Source organism: Heterodontus francisci, chromosome 16 (genome assembly GCF_036365525.1).
Source record: "Heterodontus francisci isolate sHetFra1 chromosome 16, sHetFra1.hap1, whole genome shotgun sequence".
In the NCBI taxonomy this organism is placed as follows: Eukaryota; Metazoa; Chordata; class Chondrichthyes; order Heterodontiformes; family Heterodontidae; genus Heterodontus; species Heterodontus francisci.
In genome coordinates, this window is record NC_090386.1 from 35,038,159 (window position 1) to 35,050,319 (window position 12,161).

A 12,161-nucleotide genomic window follows, 5' to 3' on the forward strand; every position below is an offset into this window, starting at 1 on the left:
CGGTTCAGTGGCCCTTTCAGAGTAGTAAAGAGAATTAGCCAGGTGAAATATATAATTGACACCCCAAATCGTAGGAAAAAGCAAAGGCTGTGCCACATCAATATGTTAAAATGGTATCACAGCCAGGAAGGGGACAAACACGCACAAGTCTGTCAGGCAGTCAGGAAAGAGGAGGGAGAAAATGACAATGAGGACGAATTAGAGGGAGGCCTGGAGGATTCCCAATTCAAACCCCCTACCATCCAGTTAGCTAACACTGAAATGTTAGGGAAATTAGACACCGTACTCTCCTACTTAAACACAAAAAACAGAGAGGAGACCTAACAAGGCTGCTCACAGCATTTAAAGGGATCTGCGGGGACAAACCAGGGTGCACAATCCTAACCCTACATGATTTGGATGTTGGAGAGACCTCTCCATAAACAAAATCTGCATCGCCTAGGTCCCAGAAAACTAACCCACTTTCGGGAAGAAATTCAGACTGAAGACCTAGAAATTAAAGAATAAAATTCTGAAGGGAGACACACATAATCCAAAGGAAAACCATGAGCCTAAAAAGGTTTTTGTGGCAGATTTGGATGTTGGTGATGGTGGTGGTGACTGCAAGTCAAGTATCCTAACTGAGCAGGAATTGTGGGCCAGGCTGGATGAGCTGGAAGAAAAGAAAAATATGTAGGTCAAAATTGATAGGTGGTCTCACGCTGCAAGGAAAAAGATCCAGCACTGGGTTAGAACACAAAATAACTATGAAGCACTTCAAGGTAGGCTTAAAACTTTGCATTTATGTCAGGACAGCTAATCCACACAAATGAAGTCTCCGTTTTACTAGGTGACAATTGGTTTGCAATGTGCTCTGCAAAGCAAGCTGTTGGCCTGGTGGAGCACAGAAAAAAAAACTATGTACAAAAAGCACTGGATGATCTTCACAAAGTTATGAACAACTTTGAATCTAGGGCTGAGTTCACTGTTATAAACTGGAAAAGGAAGGTATTATAAAAATACACAAGGAAATTCAGTATATGCTGGAACACAAGCTGTTTGAGTCTAGTCAGAGCAGTTGGGGTTCCCCAGTTGTGCTCGTGCACAATTCCAGATTTTAAAAAAAACAGTATTATTATGACAGTGAGACTGATGAGTGTGTTTACACAGTTTATTTTTAAATTGTAACCTCATAATGAAATATTCCAGACATTTCATTTCGTGTGATGGGGAGGTATCACGCAATTTGCTTTGTTGAGTGACAATTTTCTTTAATCCACTGACTGAAGATATGAAATTATATTTTTTGAAGAAATTTTAAAAAGGACATATAAAAAGGATGACTTTTCTGGCAGCTTAGGATGGCCACCTAATTTGCAACACTCTATCCTACACTGCAAAGCTTGTGAGGTGGAGGCAAAATGTCTGCTCATGCCCCATCAAGAACCAAGATCCAGGACGTTTAAGGGAACTACCTGTTCTTTTTAGCAAGCTAGAAATACTGCTATCTGCTATGTTTAAATCACCGAGTGACTGTTATGTGACAAGTCCCTCCCTATCTGTGATTTTAAACTTGTGTCTTTCTGCAGCACAGAAGGGAGAAGCTTCTGGACTCTGAAATGTATAGACCCAAGTAGGGGGGGGGGGGGTGGTGGGGGGCGGTCTCTCTCTCTCTCCATTCCAGCTTGAAAGCTTTCAAATCCTGCTTGTTGACAGACCACCTTTGCATACTCCAGCTACAATCAGAAACAGTGGTGCAGTGGTTAGCACGGCAGCCTCATAGCTCCAGCGATCTGGGTTCGGTTCTAGGTACTGCCTGTATGGAGTTTGCAAGTTCTCACTGTGACTGTGTGGGTTTCTGCTGGGTGCTCTGGTTTCCTCCCATAGCCAAAGACTTGCAGGTGATAGGTAAATTGGCCATTATATAAATCACCCCTAGTGTAGGTAGGTGGTAGGAGAATTGTGGGGATGTGGTAGGGAATATGGGATTAATGTAGGATTAGTATAAATGGGTGGTTGATGGTTGGCACAGACTTGGTGGGCTGAAGGGCCTGTTTCAGTGCTGTATCTCTAAAAAAAAATCATCTGCATTGCTGTCTCCAAGAGACACACTGAACCAGTCATCTACCTCTTCAAACTAATAGCCTCAGGACCACCTAATTCAGCTAGAAGCCAGCTGAATCACCAAATGCCACAGACTGTATACTCCTTTTTTTCTGTGGACGCTAACTCAGCCAAACTACCTTTCCCCACTCTGTAACCTATTTGTGCGTGTATAATTCTCTAATTTGTGTGTGTCAGTGAAAGTTTGCGCATCGTTTATTACTTTCATTAGTTCGGTTTCGGTACAATAAAGTTAACCTCTTTCTTTGTTAAACTCAAGAAAACCTGTCCGATTGGTTCTTGTTATGAATATAGCAAGTAAGTAATCAAACACCTACTAAATTGACCAGTATATCCACTTTAAGAAAGAATTAAACCTGTTGTGGTCAAACAAGGAGAGGGAAAGGAGGGAAGCCCTTCGACCCCTCATCAGTAACAGTTATGCACATTTTAAGCCTCAGCCCTCTGTGGTATATCGCGTTCAACCTACTGATCCTTAGCTTTCATACAGCTGCAACTAGGATTATTGGATTATCTCCTGTTTGAGCTGATGTTGGTGCTGGATATTTCAGAAAGACAAATATGATGACACATTCTCGTGACAATAGCAGCAGTCATTTTCAAGAAGTAGTGCAGCAGTAGCTCTTGAATCCTGCAGATATCTGAAATAAAACATCATCAAAAATAAAATCTATTTTTCTGCGACCTTAGACATGAGGAAAGAGAATTTCCTTGAGGTCATGACAGAGGTCCAGTTTTTGTGATAACTAAACCAGTATCTTCAAATTATACAAATAGTGATCTGATATTGGAAGCAAATTAAAGCATAGAACATTCTTCTTTCATGACAAGTAGAAATTTTACGGTGTGGCACTTAGCTGTATTTTATATCTTACTGCTAGTTGCATGCTTTCTTCCTATCGCCATTATGTTAATGTTTAACGAGTACAGCTACTCCACACTCTTCCTTCCTTAATTTGCTTCCTAAATGTGTTATATCCTGCAATACTGAGTTGATAATCTTGTTCTCCATGTAGGCATGTTTCAGTCATCCCTATTATATCTGGATCCTCTCTACAAATTATTGCCTCCAGTTCATCCATTTTGTTTTGACTGCTACATACATTACTGTGCCAACAGTTTAAATTGTTGATATTTATTATTCCCCACTATTTTTAGTCATTATTTTACCTTCATGTTCTGTGACTTCATTTAGCCATTTGTGTTATTGTTATTCCTTTCTCTAATTTGTCCTTAACTCTCTTTTCCTGATTCATTTATTGTTAGTTATTTCTGTTATTTCTAGTTACCTCAAGTTTAACGTACAGCCCTAGTTATCCTTTTCGATAGGACCTTGGGCCCAGCTTCATTCCAGTGCAGCCTGTCACAACAGTACAATTCCTTTCTGTCCCTGTATTGGTACTGGCGACCCATGAAATGAAACACCTTTTCCCACACCACTCCTCTAGCCGCATGTTGACTTTCCTAACCTGTTTATCCCTATGTCAATCTAGACACGGCTCAGGTAACAATCCCGAGGTGCTGCTTTATAATTTAGCTCCTAGGTTCTGATGTTCCCTTAGCAGGAATGTCTTCCCTAATCTTGTCTCCGTCATTGGGACTGACACAGAGCCCAACAATTGGATTCTCCCCCTCCCTGTCCAGATTTTTTTCTGGCCATTTCGAGATGTCCCTTACCCAGGCACCAGTCAGACAACATACCCTTTGGAACTCTCCATCATGACTGCAAAGAATGCTATCGATCCTCCAATTATTGATAATTGACACTTGCAACACTGATCTTTGAAAAGTGAATATTGGTAGAGATTACCAATTGTGCTTTGATGCTACAGTAGGTAGTGAGCCTGTCTGGGATCAAATTCCCTTTCTGATTTATAACAGTGCTCACTGGAGGCTACTTAAAGACTCAATGCATGTTGCATGACACTATTACTGCTCTCTTATAAGCTTATTGTATTCTGACATTCACATTGCTGCTGTTACCAAATTGAGGACAAACTGCTACTTTAAATGTCTGATAAAGAACTGGTATCGACCTAGATGTTATGTCCCTCTCTCTTTTGTGACATGTCTTTTATCAAAAGGGACATTAATCAATTAATGAATTAATTGGTTTGTGTACTTGTGGCCTTTCTTGATGTCTCATTTCCAAGCCTTATTCCTATATATCTTATTCACAGAAAATTAACCTTGCACATGAGAAGAGTTTAAAATGTCAAAAAGAAATTCGGTCAGGCCCATCTCGCCTTTGAGGAGGCTTTTCCCAACAAGTGCGTCCTGTGGACCTGTATAACCTTTGTGATGGTTGGATATTGTCATGCAGGCCCCCACGTGCCAAGACTGAGGCACACATTATTTTGCCACATGAACATTAAAACTCAAAATTGTGGCTGGGAAGAAAAGAGGACCTATCACAAGGAATTGCCAAGCCGCTGACTGGAAAGACATTTGCATGTTGGCAGACAGTGTTGGAACAAAAGACCCAGTCCCTGCTTCTCCAATACACAGAAGACCTGGTCAGGCCAGTTTAGTCACATGACTAACAGGTTGTTTGAATTTGAACTTGCTGAGAGAAAGAAACTCAGAAAGCTCTTTGCTCCTGGACTGAGAACACCTCTATCCTGTCTGCTCTAATATCTTTCTCACAGAATGGAAGACCCATTGACATGTGAACTCAAGAAAGAAAAGTCTCCTCTGTGAACAAGGTTTGAGAAGGGCCCCAATGAAAAGTAAGAGCTGTCTATAATCAAAGACTTTACAGCGAGCTGGAAACTCAGACACAGTAACAAGAAACCCCCTTCCGAGACTGCCTAAAACCTTTCTACTTTATTTTTCTTCTCCTCTTTTCTATCCCTATTTGCATGTGTGTATCGCATGTGCATGTTAGCGTGGACATGTCGTATATCCGTAGGCGTTAACCATATTACAGTTTAAGTTTGAATAAATTTCACTTTTCTTCTTTAAACCTAAGAAAGCCTGTTTATGCCCATTTCTTTGCCTTATAATTGGAAAGCAGTGGACCAAAGGGGAGCTCAAAACATGATGTATTTAAAAATTAAACCCTGTTACAACAAAACCAGGTGAAGACAGTAAAAGACCCCTAGACACCTTTCTCTCCTGCACAGAAGCTAGTCTTCATCCAATTCACTCCATGTGATATCTAGAAAAGGCTGAGCACACTGATCTGATAAGTGGCAAGTAACATTCATACCACATGACCATCTCCAGTAAGAGAAAATCTAACCATCTCCCCTTGCCATTCAATGGCATTATCATCACCGAATCCCCCACTTTCATTATCCTGTGGGGTCACCATTGACCAGAAACTTAACTGGACCTACCACATAAATACTGTATCTACAAGAGCACATCAGAGGTTGGGTATTCTGTAGCCTCATCTCCTGACTCCTCAAAGCCTGTCCACCATCTATACAGCATAGGCCAAGTTTAATGGAATATTCACTACTTCCCAGAATGAGTGTCATTCCAACAACACTCAAGAAAGTCAGCACCATCCACGACAAAAGTAGTTTTCTTAATTAGTGCCCCGTCCACCACCTTAAACTTTCAGTGCCTCCACTACTGGCACACAGTGGCAGCAGTATATACCATCTACACGCTGCACTGCAGGAACTTGCCAAGGCTTTTTCAACAGCACCTCCCAAACCTGTGGCCTCTACCACCTAGAAGGACAAGAGCAACAGATGCATGGGAACACCACCACCTGCAAGTTTCCCTCCAAGTCACACAACATCTTGACTTGGAAATATATCGCTGTTCCTGCATTGTCGCTGGGTCAAAATCCTGGCACACCCTCCCTAACAGTACTGTGGGTGTACCTGCACTACATAGACTACAGCGGTTCAAGAAGGTGGCTCACCACTATCTTGTCAAGGGCAATTAGAGATGGGCAATAAATATTTTTATTTGGAGGAAGTCAGTGGAGTTAAAGGAGAAGTTGTTAAATGTGAGAACAAGTTCAACCAGGTGGAGGAGGGTGGTGGTGGATGTTGCATTGTTGGGTTTATATTAGTAGCATTGTAGGGCATTCTTGAGAAAGTCTTAGACTCTGATAAAGGTTAACTAACAACTCTTTATTATTTACAGTTTCTATGTACACTCTCTGCAAGCCACCTAAGATAATATCCTTCGTGCTGCTATATCTTCTTCTTCTCAAGCCTATCTCATGTAACTGTTATATCATCGCTTGTATAGTGGAAGGGGTCTCTCTTACTGTCTTCGGTATTAACCCTTCACATCTTTATACTGCATCTCCCCCCAAGTCTTTATCCAACATTTTTCTAAACATATATTCTTTTATGATTTTTCTACTCTCTCTCTCCCCTGAAGTCTCTGACTTTACAGATTCAGTCCCACTGGAGGTTTGACGGCTCTCCCGGCTCTGGTTGTAATCTATCTGGGACTATCAGTAGTCTTTGTAGGAAGTCTGGGGTGCTGACTTGGTTTTTCGTTTCTACAGGTTGTAATATTCTGTCCGGTTTGGGTTTGTCCATCTTCATCTGGATCTTGCAGATGGATTACTGCATGTTGTTTTTGCAGAATAGGAATGATATTCCTCTGATTCCTTTGTATGTTCCCTATATTCATTTGTATAACATACGATCGCTGATAGCCCTCATGTTTATGAATTACTGTACCTTCTCGTTCCAGGTCACGTATCCAAACTTTTTGGCCATTGCTAAACTTGGGTAAGCTTCTCACTCAAGATCTCCTTTTGTAATTCCAGGTTTGTTTCCTTCTGTAGGGTTTTTCTCTTTCTTGTAGTCTTGAGTCTTCAATCCAGGCATTAATTGTTGAGGCAATACTGGAAGCTGTGTTCTTAACTTCCTTTCCATTGAATGATAAACTAGGAGTGAGATAGGAAGATCTTCATTTTTCTTAATTAAAGATTTTATGGTTCTAACACCTCGTTCTGCCTCGCCATTGGACTGTGGATACCTCGGTGAGTTAATAAGGTGCTGAAAGCCTACCTTAATGGCAAACTGGGTAAAACATTTGTTCACGAACTGTGTTCCATTGTCTGATAATATTTCATCCAGAATCCCATGTGTCATGAAGATGTCATTAAGGATTCTGATAACTACCTCAGTGATTGTAGAATGTAATCATCAGACTTCTATCCAACTGGAAAAGTAGTCGATAATGATGATATAAGACTTCCCACCAAACATGCATATATCCATGCCTTGCTTTTGCCAAGGTCTGGTTGGAAATTGGGTAGTCAACAGTTCTGGCCTCTGTATCACGCATGCCTCACAGTTGTTAATCATGGTCTCGATATCCTTAGATATCCCAAGCCACCATACCAAAGAATGTGACCTTTCTCGGCAATTGGTTATACCCAAATTACCTTGGTGTAATCGATCTAAGATATCGGATCTCATTGATGTAGGAATAACAATTCTGTCGTTGTTGACTAATAAGTCGACAATTATAGTAAAGTATTTCCTTTACTCATGGAACGTCTTCATTGTTCTCCCTCCTGGACTTTCTTGTGGCCACTCGTGTACTATATTGTCGAATGCGAATGCACTCTTAGTCATTCTTCTGTGCTTGTTGTAGTTCTTGCAACTTCTATGTGCTTGCTGGCCAACTTTGTGCTGTGTGCTGCAAGAATGACTCTATGTCATCTACAAAATTCACGTCTTCCTGTATTGGATGATCAATGGTTGCCCTCGATACCGCATTGGCTAACGATTGGAACTTCCCTTGGACATATACAGGTTCATAGGTGTACCACATTAAACTAAGACAAAAACTTTGTATACGTGGAGGCTTTGTTGCTATTTCTTTTTCATCTAATAATGAAACTAATGGTTTGTGGTCTGTCTCGATCACCACACGTAACTGCACAGTGTGTCTCTGTGTCTGACAGTACTCTTGATGCATAGAATATGGGTCTATGGGAACCATCAGGTTGCTCCTGAAAAAGAACAGTGCCTGAAGAGGCATCTGCTGCTATCGTGGTAGACAGTGCAGGATTGTAGCGTGCCAACATGTCTGGAGAAATTAGTATCTCTTTCATTTTCTGGAATGCTTGTTCCTGGTGGGCATCCCAACACCACACTTGCTGTTTTCTTAGAAATTGTCTCACAGATTGGTTATTTGTGCAAAGTGAGGTAAAAACTTTGCTAGTTGACTGACCATTCTGAGAAATCTCTGGAGTTGCTGAATTGTTTTAGGGTTGGGAAATGCCTTAATGGCCCTTGTCTTTGGAGGATTTGCCATTATTCCTTCTCCACTCACAATGTGGTGCGAAAAATTAATCAAGTCCTGGAAAACTCACACTTCTCGTTTAAAGTCAATCCTGTTTCTTGAAGTCTCTGTGGAACCTCTCTGACTCTGTGACCATGTTCGTCCACTGACTTCCTGTGTATCAGAATATCATCCATTTGACACACCACTCCTGTGACCCCTACGAGGATATTGGACATTGATCACTGAAAAATCTCTGGTGTGGAGGTTATTCCGAATGGTAACCTATTAAAACATCCAGGGGTAACATCCAGGGGTAAGTGCCAAAACTCACTATTGGCATTGAGTTTTGTAAACATGATGCTCTGAGAGAGTTTCAATAAACTGTCATCCACCATAGACACTGGATGAATCTCATATGCTACTGCTTTGTTGAGCTGTATCAAGTCCACACATATTCGCAGAGATCCATTTGGCTTCGGGACAGGAACCATGGCTGAACACCACTCAGCTGATTGTGTTACTGGAGAGATAACGCCCATTCTGGTCATCTTCTCCAATTGTTCTTGGACTTTGGTTAATAAAGGATGAGGTATTCTTCTTAGTGTGAAGATATACAGTGGTCTGGTCCCTTCCTTCAGAATGATCCTGTACTCCGTCTTTAGTTTTCCGAGCCCTATGAACAGCTTCGGAAATTCTATTGGAAATGAATTGTTTATCTCTTTTTGCTTGACTCCGGCTACCTTTTTAATCAACTGTAGTTCCAAGCATACATTGCTGCTCAGTAAAGAAAATTCTTCATTGTGTAAGACGTATAAGGTCTCCACCAGTTGCCTTCCTCTATGCTGAAGAGTTGCTTGGAGTTTCCCATTTACTCTCTGTTACGACCAGGTGAGAAAAGCGACTAGGGGTCCCTTTTAGCCGTCACCTGGTTGGTCTTACTGTAACAGGATTTAATTTTAAACACACTGTGCTTTGAGCTCCCCCTTGGTGAATCCTTGTTCACCACTTTCCAATTAAAAGGCAAAGAAATGAGCACAAACAGGCTTTTTTAGGTTTAAAGAAGAAAAGTGAAATTTATTAAAACTTAAACTCTCATTCAGTTAACGCCTACACGCTAGCATGCATACACGATACACACATGCAAATAGAGACAGAAAAGAGCAGAAAAAAAAGTGGAGAGGTTTGAAGCAATATCTGAAGAAGGGTTTTGTTACTGTGCTTCGAGCTCGCTGTAGTCCTTGCTTGTAGGTAGATCTTGCTTTTTGTTGGGGCTGAGTATTATTCTTAAATCTTGTTCACTGTAGGATACTTTTCTCTCTTGGGGTTCATATGCCTTCAATGGTTTTCGAAGCTGGTGAGAGAGATGAGAGCAGACAGGAGAGAGGCAGCGGCAAGCCAGCCATGAGAGGTCTTTTCCAGTCCAGGAGCAAACTGCTTTTTCAGTTTTAAAACTCTTTGGCAAGTTCAAATTAAAAAAAACTCCAAAAGCCAATTAGTTATGTGACTAAACTGGTCCGACAACATCCGTTTGAGTATTCGGCCATCTTAACAGTTAACCTGGAATGCTAGCTTCACCACCTTCAATGTCTGTTAATCAAAGGTCCATTGTGGATTAAATTGGGGTAGGGAGTGGCCTCTTTGTCCTTTCCAAGTACTGTCTGTTACTATGCAAATGTCTTTCCAGTCAAGGGCTGGTGTTTTTTTTTAAAAAAACAAGTTATTTCTTTACTTCAGTAACAGCTTAGAAATCAATGTTCATGTGGCAAAATTAATGTGTCTCATTCTTGGCAGGTTGGATGGGAATTGGACTCTTTCTTGTCTACGGCTTGTCTTTAGCTCATAGGATGTCCCTATTCTGTTTGTGAACTTCAGACTGTCTTACAATTTGTATGGTCTTTTGCAGTGTAAGGTCTTCCTTGGCTTTCAACAGGTCTGACAAGGATTCATCTGCTGTGCCGATGACTATCCTGTCTCTGATTAGTTCAGCCTTCAATTCCCAGTATTCGCATCCTTCTGCCAATCTATACAGATCATTGATATAGGAGTCTGCAGATTCGCCAATCCTCTGCGCCTGCTTATTAAATTTGGTTCTTTCCAAGATTTTATTGGTACAGAGATTAAAATATTTATTAAAGACTTGGAATATCTCTTCAAATTTTTCGGTAGCCTCATTGATCCCTTGTCAGACAATTACGTCATCAGCAATTGCTCCTACTAAACACAAGAACATAAGAAAATAGGAACAGGAGTAGGCCATTCAGCCCATCAAGCCTGCCCCACCATTCAATATGATCATGGCTGATCATCCACTTCAATGCCTTTTTCTCACACTATCCCCATCTCCCCTTATATCATTTGTATTTAGAAATCTGTCAATCTCTGCTTTAAACATACTCAATGACTGAGCTTCCACAGCCCTCTGGGGTAGAGAATTCCAAAGATTCACAACCCTCTGAGTAAAGAAATTTCTCCTCATCTCGGTCCTAATTGGCTTCCCCCTTATTTTGAAATTGTGTGCCCTGGTTCCAGACTCCCCAACCAGGGAAAACATCTTAGCTGCATCTACACTGTCTATCCCTTTAAGTATTTTGTAGGTTTCAATGAGATCACCTCTCATTCTTCAAAACTCTAGAGAATACAGGCCCAGTTTCCCCAATCTCTCTTAACAGGACAGTCCTGCCATCCTGAGAACAAGTCTGGTGAATCTTCTTTGCGCTCCCTCTATGGCAATAATATCCTTCCCAAGGTAAGGGGACCAAAACTGCACACTGTACTCCAAATGCGGTCTAACCAAGGTTCTATACAATTGAAGCAAGACTTCACTACTCCTGTACTCAAATCCTCTTGTGATAAAGGCTAACATACCATTAGCCTTCCTAGAGGAGGGTGTTCACTTCTTCCAGTTCAGATTTTGTATGGAGTTGTAAAGTGATTCTAAACCTTAGGAATCTTTTTCTCCATAATACCCAGTTTTGAATCTGATTGGGTCCCTCTTGATTTTGGAAACTCTCTGGAATTCTCAATTTTGGTTCCATATTGCTTTATTGAATAGACTTTTTTTTAGTGTTCCCTTTTAAGAACCTCTTTTTTTCAGGCTAGCTTGCTTTAATTGAGGTGTTGCAGCTGTTCTCAAGTGTTCCTTGCTGTTTAACAGGCTTTATCAGGGTTTTCCCTTTGCTTGAGAAATTCACGTCTGTTTTTTTCAGGCTTGGTTGCCTTAATGAAGTGTCCCAGCTGTTCTCAAGAGTTCCCTGCGGTTTTAATAGGCTTCTTTAAGGTTTTCCCCTTTCTTTGAGAACTTCAATTTGTTTGTTTTTTTCAGGTTTGCTTGCCTTAATGGCGTGTCCCTGCTGTGTTCGGGGGTTTCCTGCTCTTCGCCTTCACTTCCAGCCGAAGTGAAGGATTGGATTTTTCTCTGTTTTTTCTCTTTGAGCACGATGCCTTAAAAAATTACTTGAAGCTTCTCAAAGGGCTTTTAACTCACCCGATCACTGGATTCTATTTGCAGGCAAGCATGCTTCTGTTCTGTGGTGCAGCCTGTATTTCAGTGCTCTGACCCCCCATAGCTGCAGAGTTACACACTGCCTTTTCTATAGGTAAGTAGTTTTCTTACTGTTCCAGGCATCTATTTCTCTTTAAATTTCTCTGTTGTTCCCCTGGTATTTCTTCTTTCACAGCTGTTTACCATTGCTTTACTGCTGTTTTACCATTGCCACCACATGTTGCATTGTTGGGTTTATATTAGTAGCATTGGAGGGTGTTCTAGAGAAAGTCTTAGACTCTAGTAAAGGTTAATTAACAACTCTTTATTATTTACAGTTACTATGTACATTCTCTGC